Here is a 17,259-nt window from a genome sequence, read left to right as displayed (position 1 = left end):
GCAGAGCTGGACAGCGCATGTGTGGAGGGATCACATGATCCCTCCCTGTCACTCACCGCTCGCTCTCTGCAACTATAGTTGCAGAGACAGAGCGGAGATGTTTGTGCGCATGTGCAGTTCTTCAAACTGCACATGCGCAATTGATGTATGAAGAGGAGCGAAGAACACCTGAAGAGATCCGGCGACAGCGCATTCCGAAGAGGTGGGGTAAGTATGATTTTTTTATTGCAGAAACAGCAGTTTATCGGAACTGCTGTTTCTGTGATCTGTTTTTCATAAATTTGAGAAATAGTTCAATCCTTATCCATGCGATAAGGATTGAAAACTATTTTTCACTTTATGAGAAGATTGATAAATGTGCCCCATTGTATCACAACATGGTTGGTCCAGGTGGAAACATGGACCCTCTAGCCAGATTTGCTTTAATCTCTCAATCAGGCCGTCTGTGTGTAAGAATAGTTTCAAAATCTGTTAGCTTCCTTGTTTTACGGTAAGTACAGTTCATTATAAAGGCTCGCTGCAAGATTACATTTTCACTCGCTGACCAGGAACTCTTAGATCCTAAACGCCGGCAAAATCTATTTCACTGCTTTTGGCTATTGCAGGAAACGTTAACACCGGAGAAATCAGAGATCTCCAGCACTTCCCACTGTCCCCATAGACCTCTCTCAGTACAGCAGCATTAGATAGCCCTGGTACGGTAAACCACAGCGGTGTTTCATTGTGCGGTTTGCAGCGATGCCTATGGCCACCACAGTGTATCATAAAATAGACCTCTTAAGACCAAACTCTGCATGCAACATTTTGCATACCAATTGTAAAACAAGGCGAATATTTTACAGAATACCTCAGCCGTCAGCCGAAATTTTACTGAGGTCAGCAGAGACGAACTGGGGTTGGATTTTGGTTGACAACAGAAATAATTACTCTGTCATTCATGATGAATATGTAACCTACACTATTGACCCAAAGCTAATTATTCCCACAAATATAATGTGATACCCGTAAGTGGGGATTCATGCACTGTACTTGCAAACATTATAGAGTAGAGCAAAATCCACCTCTCAGTACAATATCCCTATTTTTGATAGTCTGAGAAACCTATATTTGCCTTTTGTCTCCATTTCTTCCTATGAGTATTTCTGAGGTACACGATGATGTCATGCAAGTGGGTGTGGCCTGTTTCGTGAGATCAGACAGGCAGATCTCAATGAGTTACCATTGAATCCCATAATCCCTATTTTTAAAGATTTGACTTGGAAAATGTCGTCCCTGACAATTATCAACCAGCTGTATATTAACACTTCTCTTGTTTTGTTTTTTTGTACAAAATACCGGGGCCCTGTCTTGTTTGTGTAGTGGGAGGAGCCACCAAATGGGTGTGGTCATGCCCACTTTCACAACTATGGAAGGGGCTCAGCGAAGTTGGCACAAAATTTCTCTTTTGGCGGCACTGGTTATACCTTTGCAGGTCATCATCATCATCACCACCATTTATTTATATAGCGCCACTGATTCCACAGCGCTGTACAGAGAACTCATTCACATCAGTCCCTGCCCCATTGGAGCTTACAGTCTAAATTCCCTAACATACACACAGAGAGACAGACAGACAGACTAGCGTCTGTTTGATAGCAGCCAATTAACCTACTAGTATGTTTTTGGAGTATGGGAGGAAACCGGAGCACCCGGAGGAAACTCACACAAACACGGGGAGAACATACAAACTCCACACAGATAAGGCCATGGTTGGGAATTGAACTCATGACCCCAGCGCTGTGAGGCAGAAGTGCTAACCACTGAGCCACTGTGCTGCCCTAGGTCCCACAACATCTTCCACTGCTGCTTCCCTTGCGCCCCGCTGCACACTGCTTGCTGGAAAAAGATTTGGATGGCAGGAGTGAGGAGTGCCTGGCGATTCCTGATGCATTCTGCTTGTTGCTGTAGGCCCATTGTTTTTGTCGCTGAATGAGATGCTATCCAAGGGAGCGTGCAGAAATAAGTACAGCAACTGCGGATGCATGGAAGACGCCAGTCAGCAGCCAGACATGCTGAACACTGGACCCCCAGTGACTTCGCGACTGAGTTACACAGTCCTAATTTGAGGGGTCGATCCTGCCATCCCCATTGGGACAGCTTTGTCCCGCAGGCGGGAAAGTTGGGAGAGATTCAGTCCACTGCTGCTCTGCATGGCACGGCAATGAAGGGGTTTGGAAGGGAGGAGAGAACGGGGCAGCCTATCGCTTGCAAGCCTCCGGGGTGTGACCATGCCCCAACATGCCGTGGCCACGTCTCCATCCCACTGACGGAGAGAGAGAAACGGGAGGTTTGCGGTAGGTTGCTGCAAGATATGTAATAAAAACACACACATAACAATCTATTGTTCACTCATGTTGTTGTCAGATTATAATAAGAAAAAATGGGGCTAAGATTGCAGGAGACCTGGAGCTGCCCCATTCGTATTGTGATAACATCTGCCCGCAGAGCAGCCCGCACCACTATGATTGACTAAATCAGCCTCCCTGATGAACTCCCACAGTCAGATCTAACACGAAGGCCGGGACCTTGACAATTAAACATAATACCTGACATACCTCACACAAATAAAACAAGGCAAAACGTGGCTGGTCATTATTTATTTACAGTGTAAAATGTTGGTGCTACAGGTTGAAATCAGCAGTGGGCTTCTGAACGTAGATTTCCTGGTGGGCCCTTCATCCTGGAGGTGGTACTTAGATTTGTCACTTTTCATTCTGCCTATATGGAAAACATAGCCCAGTTCCTAATGAAATTCTGGCACCGCCAAGATGTATTTCTATTTAGGGTCGCTGCAGTTCATAGAAAATTAAAGAAAGCAGAAAAGAATAATGTACAGAGTGTAAATGCTGCGGATCTCCCATTAGCACAGAGGAGAGGATGAACACAAATGTACCGCTGGCATCAGACAAAGGCTGGGCATTAACTGGAGCGTTAAGTGATCCCCTAGAAATATACTTTGCAGGAGTCAGTAGGGACCCTACATTTACAGTCCTAATTTAGCATTCTCCAGTACAGCTAGCGCTCCTGAGGGGCTTATTTATTGGAAGCACCAACATTGTTCAACTTTTATCATTTTTTGCTTCACTTGTGTGGGCTGCTTAAAATTCTACCCCATCGAGGCCTTTCTGATGCTGCCAGCGATCTCCAGGCAATATCTGTCATTCCAGCATGACACATCTGAAGCTCTAATACTGATATGCACGTGGGATTGTGATATCTGTCTAGGTACGCTTAGGAAACAGATAGGCAACATGTAACTCCCCGGCTGTTGTGGAATTACATGGTATGGCATGCTGGGACTTTTAGTTCCACAGCAGTTGGAAAAATATGGGTTACCTAAACATGATCTAGGGTAGACCCATGCTTTTCTCTCATTTCTATTCACTTTCCAATGATGAAGCAGCCCACTTCGACCACTGAATAAATATATATATCTTTATCTGTGTGGAGTTTGTATGTTCTCCCCGCATTTGCGTGGGTTTCCTCCGGGTGCTCCGGTTTCCTCCCGCACTCCAAAAACATACTGGTTGGTTATTTGGCTGCTAACAAATTGACCCTAGTCTTTGTGTGTCTGTGTGTGTATGTAGGTAACTTAGAATGTAAGGGACTGATGTGAGTGAGTTCTCTGTACAGCGCTGCGGAATTAGTGGCGCTATATAAATAAATGGTGAGAATGATTTTATATATATATATATATATATATATATATACATACAGTATATATTCTATATTGTGCAGAGTAACCTATCGTCTTTTTCTGGCACCTCCAAATAGTTCTGTCATTTATAAACTGCTCACTGCTCCTTGCCATATTTTTATGATAATCTGTCCTGCAGTCCTGTGACAGGGATTAGGTGGGAGTAACAGTTCCCGTCAGCCGGCTATATATTGATTCATTCAAGCAGCCGCGGAAGAGAAGCTGAATGCAGATGCATGTTGTATAATTACAGTGCTGGGTAATGTTTTGAGATGGAACAGATCTCAGTGGGTTAGGTATGCTTTAGAACTCAGCTTGAAAAATGTTTGCTCTTGGGTCCAGTTACAGCCCTTGGATATTGAACCACTGAAAACATGTTAAATTAGGTTCTTTTTTTCTCCTTTCAGGTTACGGATTTATACTGTCTAGTACATGCCACTGCGCAACTTTTACTAACTGCATCGCTTTCCCTTTCTGTGTTTTTCCGCCATGGAAAAATAGGTATAAAATATTCTGCATAATTGCATTTACTAACATGGTAGCGGGAGCTTCCGTTTTTGTTGAGGTGAAAAATAAACATTGTTCATTGACTGCAATGGAACAATGCCCCTTATTGCCAGATTACTATGAACAAAAAATCAAGCAAAAACAAAATGTACATGACTGTAAACCTCACACTTGCCAACTTTCAAAGCTCTCCTCTAGAGAAAAAATTGTGTCATTAAGCTCCGCCTCCATCACCTCTGGGAGGATGCTTACTTTTACGGGAGTCTGGGTGGACTCCCCAAAATTTGGGTGCCTCCCAGTAAATCCAGGAGAGTAGGCAAGTATGGTATACCTTGTTGTGTTAAAATAAACACCATGGGGTATAATTAATAAACTGCGGGTTTGAAAAAGTTGACATGTTGTCTATAGCAACCAATTAGACAGCTAGAATCTAATTTTTTGCTATAGGCAACATCTCCACTTTTTCAAACCCGCAGCTTGATAAATTCACCCCATAGTGTTAAAACGCATTGTATGTACAGTACTCATTGAAATAATCTTTATGTAATTAATATAAAGAAAATATTATAGTTGAAAATGAATATTTATGTAAATGATTTGTCAGATGTTATTTTATTTCATCATCAAATAAAACTTTTATTCGTACTGATGTGACCTCATATTGTACATACGCACGTGCTTATACTGCAGTCTGTTCTGTGCTTATGTAAAGCAAGTGCTGTGTAGGCAGGGCCCAGATTGAAATGGAAACGTATCTTGAGATCCACTTGGATGTAAATACAGTCGAAACTACACACGAGTTCTGTGCTGTTTTTAAACATGCAACTTATGTGCAAAGTTGAGCTATGACATGAATCGGGCACTATACGATTTATGGAAGTCATAAAGTTAGTGGCTTGTTTGTATCCATGAATACCAGGAGCCTGATTCATTGAAGAAAGTAAAGCAAAAAAATGAGTAACTTTGAACCTTGGCAAAACCATGTTGAAATGCAAGGGGTGTAAATGAGTTTATTATTTTGCACATAAGGAAAATACTGGCTGTTTTTTCATGTAGCACACGAATACTTTTATTTTCTCACTGACATTAAGGGGTAAATGTATCATGCTGAGAGTTTTCTGGCGGGTTTGAAAAACCAATCAGATTCTAGCTATCATTTATTTAGTGCATTCTACAAAATGACAGCTTGAATCTGATTGGTTGCTATAGGCAACATCTCCACTTTTCAAACCCGCCGGAAAACTCTCAGCTTGATACATTTACCCCTAAAAGTTGATCTAGGACATGCCCTTCTCCAACTATAAATCTATCCTCACATTTTAAATTTACTCCCCCTCCAATGCAGCATAGTTTTGCCAAGGTTTAAAGTTACTCATTTATTTTGCTTTTCTTTCCTTAATGAATCAGGCCCCAGGTTGTCAGCTTTTCAACCTAAGATTTATTATTCTTATATTAAGTCATTTTGGTTAGTTGCATATCCTTTTATGTATTCCCTTAACTTTCATTGGTGTCTGCAATTTTTACTTGATCCAAAAAACATAACCAAGCAACGCAACGTAGAGAAGATGTAAGGAGAATGAATGTGTTTAAGTTACCTGCAGTGGTCAATACGCGATTAGCTAATCAGGTCGAAGGACCCGCAGGCTGTAGAATGTACGAGCCTTCCTAAAACCATTCTACAGCCAGCGGGTTCTTCCATTGCCCCCATAACAGCAGTAATGTAACTTTCACCCTTGTACATCTGTGTGCCGGTATGTTCATGTATCACAATTGTTTCTGTATTTCTGTATATTGTGGCGATTACCATGTCAGGGTAAGTGTTGTCGGAAATAACTACTTCACACTATCGTATTCTACCCGCACTACTACCTGCCATCTAAATTTCCTAATCTGCCGATTCCCTTAGCTGAGCCCGGGGGCGGTTTCTCACAAATCTATTTTGTTTGCAAGGTTAAAGTGGTGGGAATGGGGCTATGGGAGGGTCTGAGCAGGAAGTCTTCTGAAGGTGGAAAATACCATTAAAGGGAATGCCCATTGAGACAGGAGTGGATGTGGTAGATCTAGGAAGTAAAGGTAGTGGACATAGGAGAAGGTAGGGTAGGCATGCATAAAAAGGTGGATTTTGAGAGGTTTGAAGGATTGTAGATTGAAGGAGAGTCTGGTAGGGCGAGGAGAGTAGTTCCATAGGTGGAGAGCAGCACAGAAGAAGTCTGAAGACAAGAGTAGGAGGAAGTTATAAGAGAGGAACAGAGCTGAAGGTCAGAATGAGAGTGGAGTGGTCTAGCTGGGGTGTATCTTGTGATGAGGTCAGAGATGTATGGATGGGAAGCGTTAGCAATAGAGATGCTCACTGACCCCTGTGTTTTGGTTTTGGTTATGAATCTGGATTACCGTTGTGTTTTGGTTTTTTTTGGTCTAAAATAACAAAAACACAATTTTTTGGTCTAAGATAACCTAATTTAGTGCTCCACCAGTTTCTTGGATAAGTGAGGTAAATCTAAAGCTAATAAATTATGAAAAAACAGTTTAATCCCTGGTAGGCCATCCTTAATTCTAACACTTGCCTGCAAATTATACAGACAAACCTGGTTGTCTTCCCCCTCCATCTTTGATTATTGGCAATGTAGCCATCGTCTTTGGGTGTATATTACACCCTCCACTTGTAGTTAAATAGAAAAAAATCAGCCTGCATAGACTGAACAATATAAAAAATAAATGGACCAAGGTAGTTTGGTGGCTGTCTATGAACCCCCCCTCCACTTGTAGTTAAATAGAAAAAAAGCAGCCTGCATAGACTGTAGAATATGAATATAAAAGTAAATGGACCAAGGCAGTTTGGTATCTGTCTGCATCAGACCTCCTCTCCACTAGGAGTAAAACAGAAAACTATTCAGCCGTTATAGAGTCTAGAATATAAATAGAAATTGAGAAAGGCAATTTGGTATCTGTCTGCATCATAATCATCAACATCATCATTAGTGCCCTCGTTGCCTACACAAATCCCTCCTCATCCTCTTCTAATTCCAAAGTGGCATCTTCAATTGGTGTATCAGCGGCTACACTCGGGCTGTTAAGGCACACATCAGCAGAACTGCTGAAAGGACCCTTCTTTATGGGTACACTGTCACTAACAGAATGCTCACGATTAAACATACCACTGGTGGATGGACTCTCCACAGGGATTGGTGTCATTTCTGATTCAGAGCATACATTATCCTCTAATGCCTTACTGTTTTCTTGCAGCTCGGCTTTCACGCATAACAGTAGTTCTGCACCACTTTAAGACTCCAAATTACTTGGTCTTGCTTGGTCACGAGTGACCGTACAAGAAGAAGGCTCGGTAACATTTTTGGATCTGCAACTAATAGAGAAAGGCGAAGGCCTCATTCTTTCTTTGCCATTGCATGTGTAGAATGGCATGTTGGCAATATTTTTTTTATCGGCAGTTAACTTTTCCTCAGTTACACTTCTTTTTCGCTTCAACGCGGTAAATTTATTTTGGTGTGTGTTTTTTTCCCTGATTTAAAAAGACTATTTACTTTGACATCGCCTTTCCCAGATGACGTACTGGGAACACTATCATCAGGACTGGTGACAGAACTGGGTTGCTGATTCTGCTCATATGTGGACTGCTTTGAATCCATTTTAATGAGGCCAAAGCACCTGTAGTGCCAAAAATTGTATTAGATAGATACTGCTGACAAATATGACTTTTGACAGCCAGAAAAATTAGTGTTTCCCACTGGGGAATATGGGAGACCCCAAAAGCACATGTACTGCTAAATATTGTTTTAGATACTGCTGACAAATATTACTTTTGACAGCCAGAAAAATTACTGCAAAAGAATGAGGAATAAGGGACACGCCAAAAGCACTTGGAGTGCAAAATATTTTTTTACCTACTGCTGACAAATATGACTTTTGACAGCCAGAAAAATTACTGCAAAAGAATGGGGAATAAGGAACACCCCAAAAGCACTTGGAGTGCCAAAAATTGAAAAAAAAAACCTCCTCTATCCTCCTCTTACTGCTGTAACAATTGGTATTAATATTAGCATTGTATAGAATAGAAACAATAATGTGTCCAATTATGGCCCTGCGCTGATATAGCCTGTGACCTAACCCTGCTCTCTCCCTTTGTCAAATGGCGATGGATTGCTGTGGAAGCTGGTATTTATGCTTTTCAAATCTCGCGAGAACCGAGCTCAAAAATACGAATACGTCACAATGACGTTTTCCATCGATTTCGATTCCAAATGGGTGTGAGAGTACCAAGCCTGCTCGACTCGGTACTCGGATAGACGAAATTCGGATGGATTCGGATCTCGGGGAACCGATCCCGCCCATCTCTAGTTAGCAACGGATTAAATCAAGATAGGTTAAGCTGGATACACACTACAGGGTTTCAGCTGATTATCGGGACAATCACATGATAAACGAGCTTTCAGCCTGATATCGCAATAGTGTGTACGCTCCAACAATGAACAATTATCGTTGCAAAGAACATCGTATCATTTGATTTTATAAACGGACTAAAAATCTCGCTCAACGATGGAACGATGTCCTTCCAATCCTGCAGTGTGTATGCGCTCAGGACCGGCAGTGTCCATAGATCTCTATGGACTGTGCAGAATCACCCTCTGTTCAGCCGATGGTGTAAGTATTCTTACCTGTCCACGATCCAGCGCTGTCAGCTGCAGTTCCATGTTTACGGTGAGGAGTGTCACATGACTCATCGTCGGAGATCATCACGTGATCTCACGACAGGGAATTTGAAATAAAAGGAGTATCTGACGTTTTACCTGTGTCAGATCAACAGGTTAGCCTCCTTCTGACTCAGTGTTAGTTTGTTCCTGTGAACCTGCTGCTGCTTGTCCTGTGTACCAGACCCAGCTTCCTTGCTTGTTGTTTCCTTGGATTCTCCTGTGTGCTGTCTGCCATCTGACCAGGGTACCGAACCGGCTTGTATCCCGATTCCTCCTGTGGGACTAATCCCCGGCGGGGTGCCAGCCGCATCCAGTATCTCTGCACAGCACCCCTCAAGGTACCATCTGATTTATATATTGTGTTGCCATTTTCACCTATCCCTCTCACGTCTAGGGGCCAACTCAAGGGCCGCGACCTGCAGACCCTTTGCAGCCAAACTCATCCCATCTTGCGGTGGTTCTTGGTGAAGACCAGGGGGCTGTTAGACTCCGCGCCTTGCTAGGCCTGTGTAAATCTAGACTGAGTGTACCCCTGAGCGTAACTGATGGTTATGAAGGATGAAGAGCACAGATTTGAAGGTAAAATTTATAAAATGTGTACACATGAATCAGCATGCTGATCGGGACTTTCAGTCTTTAGTAAAATCACATTGGGAGAAATTTTCTGTAGTGTGTACCCAGCCTTAGGATCTACTGTTGACAGTAGTACTTCAAAGTGTTTTGCTTCCTATCCTGCTGCCTCTCTGTGCTACATGAACTACTAGTGACACCAAACCCTTCTTGCTGTTTGCACCAGATAACCTATTTTGGAACCTACCTCCATTCTTCTATTCTGTATTCATAGTATGTGACCGAACATCAAAAATATTATAAAAAAAACTAAATATTCAAGGATCTAAGCAAATCTAAGTAAACCACCCTAGAATATGCCTATAAGCAATTATCAGACTGTCTCAAACGTATGAGACGGAAACACATCTTTCTTCAATGAAGTCCACTCTTCCAAAACTTCTTACCGGAAGTTTTATTTTAAATCCATTTGACAGGCATTTTATGAGATGTGTAATGTGGTACAATGTGTTTTGTTTCATGATCTATGCGTTCAACATCTATTAGCAAACGAAAGCACTAGCACCCTGCACACCTTTTGTCAGCGGCCAAAATGCTGATTCAATTCTTTACAAAAAAAACCCAAAAAAGCTGATTAAACACAGGAAGTACATCGCAGTGGGTCTAAGCTGTAAATCCCATTAAGTCAACAGCTCAGCAATCAGACTGGGTTTATAAGCAGTAGCCAGGATGTCTGGTGAACTTCTGCAAAAAAAAGTAATATTTACTTCTTAGATTTTGTAACTGCTGTTTGATAACATTGATGACTGCAAGATGTGAAACGTGGAAGGTAATTCACAATATGAAGCAATGACAAGAGCAGATAAAACGGCAGCTTGGATCATTTGCACTGTAAATTCCTGTGGCACTGAGTCACACTGGTAATTCGTTCAACCTCTGCCACCAATCCCAGGTATATTGTGTCCTGCCTACGTGGGGGACAAGCCCAATGTACTGGGGGTATGGTAGCTGCACTTAAACATATGGTTAGTTTGGTGTTTTTCCTGTGGCCATAGAAGGGCCAATCAAAAAGGCCAGCTCAGCTTTCAATGTGGATTAGGAACCTTTTTAGCAGTCAAACTGAAAATTTAGTTTTGGGTTGAGTTCCAAAAGTTATACAGGATCACAAAATATTACATCAATGAGGGTCGGAGTTCCACCCGATCTGGTAGTTCCCCCAGGGTCTGCCACAATCCGGTAATGCAATGCTTGTTCTTTTTTTTATCAAACAGGCATTGTGTAATCAACGGACTACACAAAGGAGCAAAAAGAGCATATTTGGAGAGTATCATATATTGGGGACTGGATGGGTGGAACGCTATGCACCACATTAATGTGCTTTAATGTGGTGTGATCTATGATGTGAATTAAGAGTAGGGATTTCCATGGGCAATCGCTTACATGTAACCGAACCCTAACTACTTTTATATGCACCCAGAGTTTTGTGTTTAATAATGTAATCATCTGTAGGGTATATTTAATATAAGACTTGTCATTTCACTATTGCACACCTGTCCACGCAGATAGGGGTCCTCCTGAACCAGAATCACCAAGCTCCCCCCATCAGTCGGTATAAGCCCCAGCCATTAAATGTTACACCTCTAATTTGGAATGTTTTTCATTTTCTTGAAGGATAATTCCACATTTCAGCAGGAGGCTTCCACTAAATAGTCTAGACGTAAAATATAAAATTTGCTAATACAACATGGAACCCATAAACTTTAGATTAAAACATCCAACACTGTCTGGCTTGCTGCAGAGTATAATTGTTTGATTTCCCTGGATATGCAGCCTTAGAACCGTCTGGCCCACCCTTTCCCCCATCAAAGTCCATTTTGTGTTACCTTCTCTGCAGGTGTTAACTTTCATGAAGCAAACACTAGCAGATGAAGCCATGCTGCAGGCAGCTATGTGATGATGTTACTGGAGAGAGAGGTAGATACATCATAGAAGTCAACCTGGAATCATGCTAATTGGGGAGATAACACATGTGACCAAAAACTCATGGGCTTGCTTTGTCTTACATAGGTGTGTCTTTACACAGTTAATGAAATTTATGAAAATTAAAAATTATTATTTCAGAGATCCATATTCAAATAAAATGCGGTCCCAACTGATCAGTCGTCAATACAGAGTTTAATCTAGGGACCAATACCATACTGGTATCAATCTATATACCTATATACAGAGCAGAGAGCATTCTAGTGACTCACATACAATACAGGCAGCATTCTAATGAGTGGTATACAATACAGATAACATTCTAGTTACTCACATAATATATAGAAATAATTACATAAATAGGTGTGGAATGCAGTAAACATTCTAAAGATTAAGTGCTGGTGACATAAAATACTTATGTTCCACAGCTCCCATCTCATTGGTGAATGGTTCGGAGTTAGCTCCCATCACATTGGTGAGTTATACACCACATATACAGTGGCGGGAGAAGTCTTGTCGATTTCAGGCCCAATCAAAGCAAGAGTGGTTGTGAGAAATGTGACTCTCTGTTAAACCTATGTCATGAAATCCTGGAGCAAAAAATTGGTAGAATGGGAGTCAAATTAACAGTAATTATGCGCACTATTACCGCAAGATCGGTAATAGTGCGCAGATCGCGATACTTTTGACAGTAATGCAGCCCATTGAATTCCCCCCTAAAAGTCTGTAAGGGCAAAAATTGCCAAAATTAATGCAATACTCAAAAGAAGATATGAGTTTCTGAAGCATATTTGTTTATGCAGAAATGAAACAGTGTCACATTACTCAATTCCCTAGATAGCGTTTTGCAAACTTTCTCCGCTCAACACGGTTTGGATAATTAAAATATAAAATTTACAGAAGAAAAAAATAAATAAAAACCTCTGTATTAGTTTATGTCAAATAAGTGTAATAGTTACATCCCCAATACAACACAATGGGCCTGAGTCATTAAGGGGAGCAAAGCAAAAAAAAAAGGAGTAAATTTGCACCTTGACAAAACCATGTCACATTGGAGGGGGAGGTAAATTTAAAATGTGGGGACAGATTTATAGTTGGGGTAGGACATGTCCTAGATCATAATTTCAGTGTAAAAATAAATCTATCGCATATTTGTGTGCTACATGAAAAAACAGCCAGTATTTAACTTATGTGCAAAATAATAAACTAATTTGCACCCCTTGCATTGTGTAACAAGGTTTGTCTAGGGGCAAACTTACTCCTTTTTTTTTTTTTTTTTTTTTGCTTTTTGTTAATGACTCAGGCCCAATAGCTTTATGAGAACTAGATGTTTTTGCATAGAGCTTTTCCGAAACTACTCGGATATTCGTTGTCAGGTGAAATGGTCTCTTTAAGAAAAAAAGAAAAAAAAGTTAGATAAAAAGAGCAAATTTATATATTCATTCACAAAGGGGCTTTGTATAACTGTTTCCACGGCAATTATAAAGTGTATTGCCTGAGGGGTTTTGTTGCCATGGTTACAATCTGATTCTACGGGCCGTCATCTGGTTCCTCCCGTAGCCAATCCGGATGTAGAACCATTTCTGCAATATGTAGTAGAGGATCGCATCTTCAGCCTCATCGTAGAACCCACATAAGAAAGAGAATAGGTCTGAAGAGTGTAGTGGAACTGCTCAGAACAGCTGACAATGGCTGTGCCCAAACATGGCGGACTGCGAAAAACGAAGCTGGAAGCTAACGCAGCAGAAGCAGGTGAGGGATGTAATCCTAACCACGGCGTATCGCCATTTATTGTGCATTAATAAATGTATTTTCCCCTTTGTATATTATTTTTTTTTTGTTCCTCCCGCGCTGGCTTCCTCGCCATTGCCTTTCAAAACAAAAGCACCGTGATAGATGACAGCGTAGATTTCGCAAAAGAGCGTTCATCTCGGATCAGACAAAAAAAACAAACCATTTCTTTGTAGGCCCTTCAGATCGAATTTTTCAAAACAGCATTAGCAAAGCTATCCAGCTGGGCTGTTATATAGTTTGATATTTTCTTCCATTCTTTCTGAATCCAACCCCCCAACACCCCCCCCCCCTCCCCCTTTTTTTTTTTTCCTTTGGGTTTTTGGAATACTGCGACAATACAACAGAAAGTCAATGTGTATTTAAAGGAGGCCATTGGACCCGCCATGGTATTTCAAATCTCATTATTTGGAACATCTGAAGAGAGATATTTACAAAGGGCCTCTATGATATTTAAATAAAAATCTGTCTCAGATGAAAGAGAGGAGAAATAGCTGTTGTTTGTTTCTTTCTCTTTCTTTTTTTGTACCGTGGTTTTACTCGTTAGGGAGAAAATAGAGTGTCAGAAACACTGAGGCAGCAGATCTGCAGGAAGCTGCAGAGGTTCTTCTGTTGTCCTTCATATAATATGGAGTTCCTGCTGCGTGACCCAATTCTCCAGAAAATGTTATTCAAGAAGAAAGACCGGGATTGCGTCACCGTCCGTACAGACCGTAAAAAAGAAAGATTCGAAACCAAAATAACTTATTTTCCTTTTCTGAAGTTAGAGAAAAGACTTTTTCATCAGCGATTTAATAAAAAAAAAACACGTCAGTTTGGGGGAAGGGACGTGCCGTTGTTTCTCCCCACGACAACGAGACAGAGGCCTCTCCGAGCTTACTTTCCCCATCACAAGCCGTAGAGATTACGCTTAGATCTAAGTTCTTGTTTGAATTTTCTGAGCTATAGAAAAAGTTTTCATGTCTCGTTCTCTCTTTTCCTTTTTATTTCTTGTCTACGTATTTCTTTCCTTTGTGAACCGTTTTTTCGACTATTCTCAAGCTTTGGGGCCTTGGGGTGTTTTTTTTTTTTACATATAATTTTAGTTTTCAAAAAGCCGCAGACAACAGAGAAATCCTACTAGCAACAGTAAAATACACTCTCAAAAGATAGAAAAATCAATCCCGTTGTAGCATTTCAATAGGCTGGGCTACACCGATTGTCACATCCTTCAGTAAACCCAAAGAGACAAATCTTTTAATCCACTGTGGCTAATCCAGTCTACTTTTGTTCAACTTCATATATTCAACGTCAATAAAGCAGCTTCGGCTGGACTGTGGCATACATAATGAATTTATAACCTTAGAGATGGCGATTAATAGACATTTCAAGGTAGACTTTGATGGACGGAAGCGCTACCAGTTGCATTGCCAGCCAGCCACTCTTTATTTTTTGGAACTAGGTGCATACCAATTCGGTTGAGTGTATCATATAATGGATTGCAATGAGAAGTGTGTACAAGATAAACACTAAGGGGTAGACTTATCAAACTATCGAAAAAGGAAGAGTAGTAGTGTTGCCCATAGCAACCAATCAGATTCTAGCTATCACTTATCTATGACATTCTAGAACATGATAGCTATAATGTGATTGGTTGCTATGGGCAACACCTCCACTTTTCCTTTTTATAACGTTTGATAAATCCACCCCTAATTCTTTACTCTGTGTGTTACTAAGGAGTAATAAGTACATTCTGTACATACCTAGTTAGGCATTTTCTGGCAATGACTACAAATGACAAAATTCCTGCAGAGCTGAGCAATGGAGAGCATTAATCAACCTTTTCCCTACAGGCGCCATGTAAGCCTTACTAGTGTAAGCATCTTCCCATGTTTTGGTATAAATAGAAATTATGTACTATAAAGAAAATATTTTTCTTTCAAGCAAGATCCAATTTTAAGTGATATAAAGAACAACTAGCGCCCCAATATTTATGTCAGATACAAAGAAAACGGAATTGTTTTCTTGTATGTGACTTTTTGGCAATAAAAGTATTTTGGGTTTAAGTCGCCCCAAAATAAAATCATTCAGTAAAGCAAACATGCAGAGCTACAAGTAATCTTTCTCACTGTTTTTGCTGTATTCATATTTACTGACCTATAAATTTGTACCGTCCAGTCCAAATCCCCATAGTTCCTGTTTGCAGATAACACGGAAATACTTTTGTATTACAGATTTGCGGATTATTCATTCAGTTAGCCCTCTAGAGATGTGCAGTGGGCATAGCTGCAAAACTGGATGTGTTGCGCTCTATTTATTAATACAGTAATTCACTCCAGCCAATCATCAACCAGATTTGGTCAATCAAGTGCAAGTCACAAAATGAAAGCAAAAGTCTGGTTGGTTGTTGTGAATTATTTTCCCTTTGCTAGTAAACAACCTCCACTGTGAACATCACTCTGAACCATTTACAGTCATTAACGGAACGTAAGTCCAACAAATATTGTCCGATAGGTTCTTTGTTCCCGCCCTGTCCTTTCTCATTTTCTTACTGATAGCTTTCATCGTTTGTTTTAATTCGATTGGTAATTACAATAACCCATCATAGACTGTTTATTTCCTCGTGGTGCTTGGAAAACTTATACAAGCACCTGGGTTGTGTCTGGGAGATGGGAACATCTGATTGGATGGCTGCAGCATCTCTCAAAGCAGCTCCAATCAGGGACTGTTATCCTGCCAAAACAGCCCGTCCCTTTTGAAAATTGAGACTGTAGAAGTACATTAAGGTAAATAGCTGAGGGTGGCGACTCCATTTCCAAGTAGAAGAAATAAATGGTTTATACTGCTATATAGTATTATACAGCTGTCATTCCATCCAAACTCCATCAACTGCTTTAACATTCTGCAATGAATTCCCCCCCTTGTCTAAATTGTGGGGTTCCCTCCCATGGGAAGTAGAAAAACAGAATTGTATGGTGAGAGCAAGGCCGTTTCCATGACAACTTTGGAACTTTGCAACGACTTGTTATTTTAAAATGGGATTTGTAAGTCAAGTCAGACTATACCTGATATAGGTCTAGCAAATAGTAAGGCAGGCACTATAATAGTGATTTTTTTTTACATTTTATTATATGTAATTGTTTATGTCGTTATAAAATATTTTTAAGTCTTGTTAAAGCATATTTTATGTAATGGAAATAACAAATGGATTGAACTTTATCCAGTATAGCTGGAATATGTAAACGAGGGGCCTTTTTTTAAATTATTGTATTTATTTATTAAATTGTACAGCTCTGTAGGTTTACCTACATGATATCATTTTGATTATTATATCATTTTTATCATATATATTTGATTTTCCTATTATCATTAGAGATGGACAAATCTTCCAAGGATAGGTTTGCTGAATGTTTTTGTCTTACTAATCAACATAAGTTTTTCTGGTTGTTGCATATTGTGATGGCTACAAAATTTAGAGACATGACCTTTTCAAACCAGTGTGATATAGATTCCCGGGAAGTTCATCCACTGTCTCTCAGCATATGTTTGGTGATGGAAGAGGGTTTTAATCCAGGCATTATGAATTCAAGAACTCCTATAGAGGAGAAAACGGATAAAGGAAATTTAGGATAAGTACCCTATACAGGAGTTGTATTAGTAGATGATTATGTGCGAACGAGACCATATGGAGCAAATCTTCCCAGGCATCTTGTTGCGTTTAGACAAAAGCCAAAATCTGTTGAAGGATCTGTTTAACTCTTTCAGTTTGCCCGCTAGACTAGAGGTGGTAAGCAAAAAGAAGTCTAGTTTCATACCTAGTACTTTTACAAAAGGCTCTGCAAAACCCAGAAACAAACTGTACTCTTTGATTTAAGACAATATAAAGCAGCAGCTCGTGAAATTGAAAGATATCTTTGATGAAGTCTTGACAGGAAAGGAAAGGTCTTCACAGGAATAAATTGAGACATGTTAGAGGAACATTCTCTTAGC

General features: G+C 40.5%; 1 protein-coding gene and 1 long non-coding RNA gene across 3 annotated transcripts in view; one reads left to right on the top strand and one right to left on the bottom strand.

Annotated features, from left to right (window-relative positions):
- LOC142097393 (uncharacterized) overlaps positions 1-17,259 on the bottom strand; it is a 100,204-nt gene that overhangs the window by 31,200 nt on the left and 51,745 nt on the right. The window lies entirely within an intron of this gene.
- Positions 13,144-17,259, top strand: part of AXIN1 (axin 1) — a 100,115-nt gene continuing 95,999 nt past the window's right edge. The window contains exon 1 of the mRNA XM_075179180.1: positions 13,144-13,251. The gene's annotated coding sequence lies outside the window, so the exon portion shown is untranslated. The remainder of the gene's footprint in view (positions 13,252-17,259) is intronic.

Source organism: Mixophyes fleayi, chromosome 7, assembly GCF_038048845.1.
Source record: "Mixophyes fleayi isolate aMixFle1 chromosome 7, aMixFle1.hap1, whole genome shotgun sequence".
In the NCBI taxonomy this organism is placed as follows: domain Eukaryota; kingdom Metazoa; phylum Chordata; class Amphibia; order Anura; family Limnodynastidae; genus Mixophyes; species Mixophyes fleayi.
The sequence above is the reverse complement of the archived record's forward strand: the minus strand, read 5'-3'. Positions and strand labels throughout refer to the sequence as shown.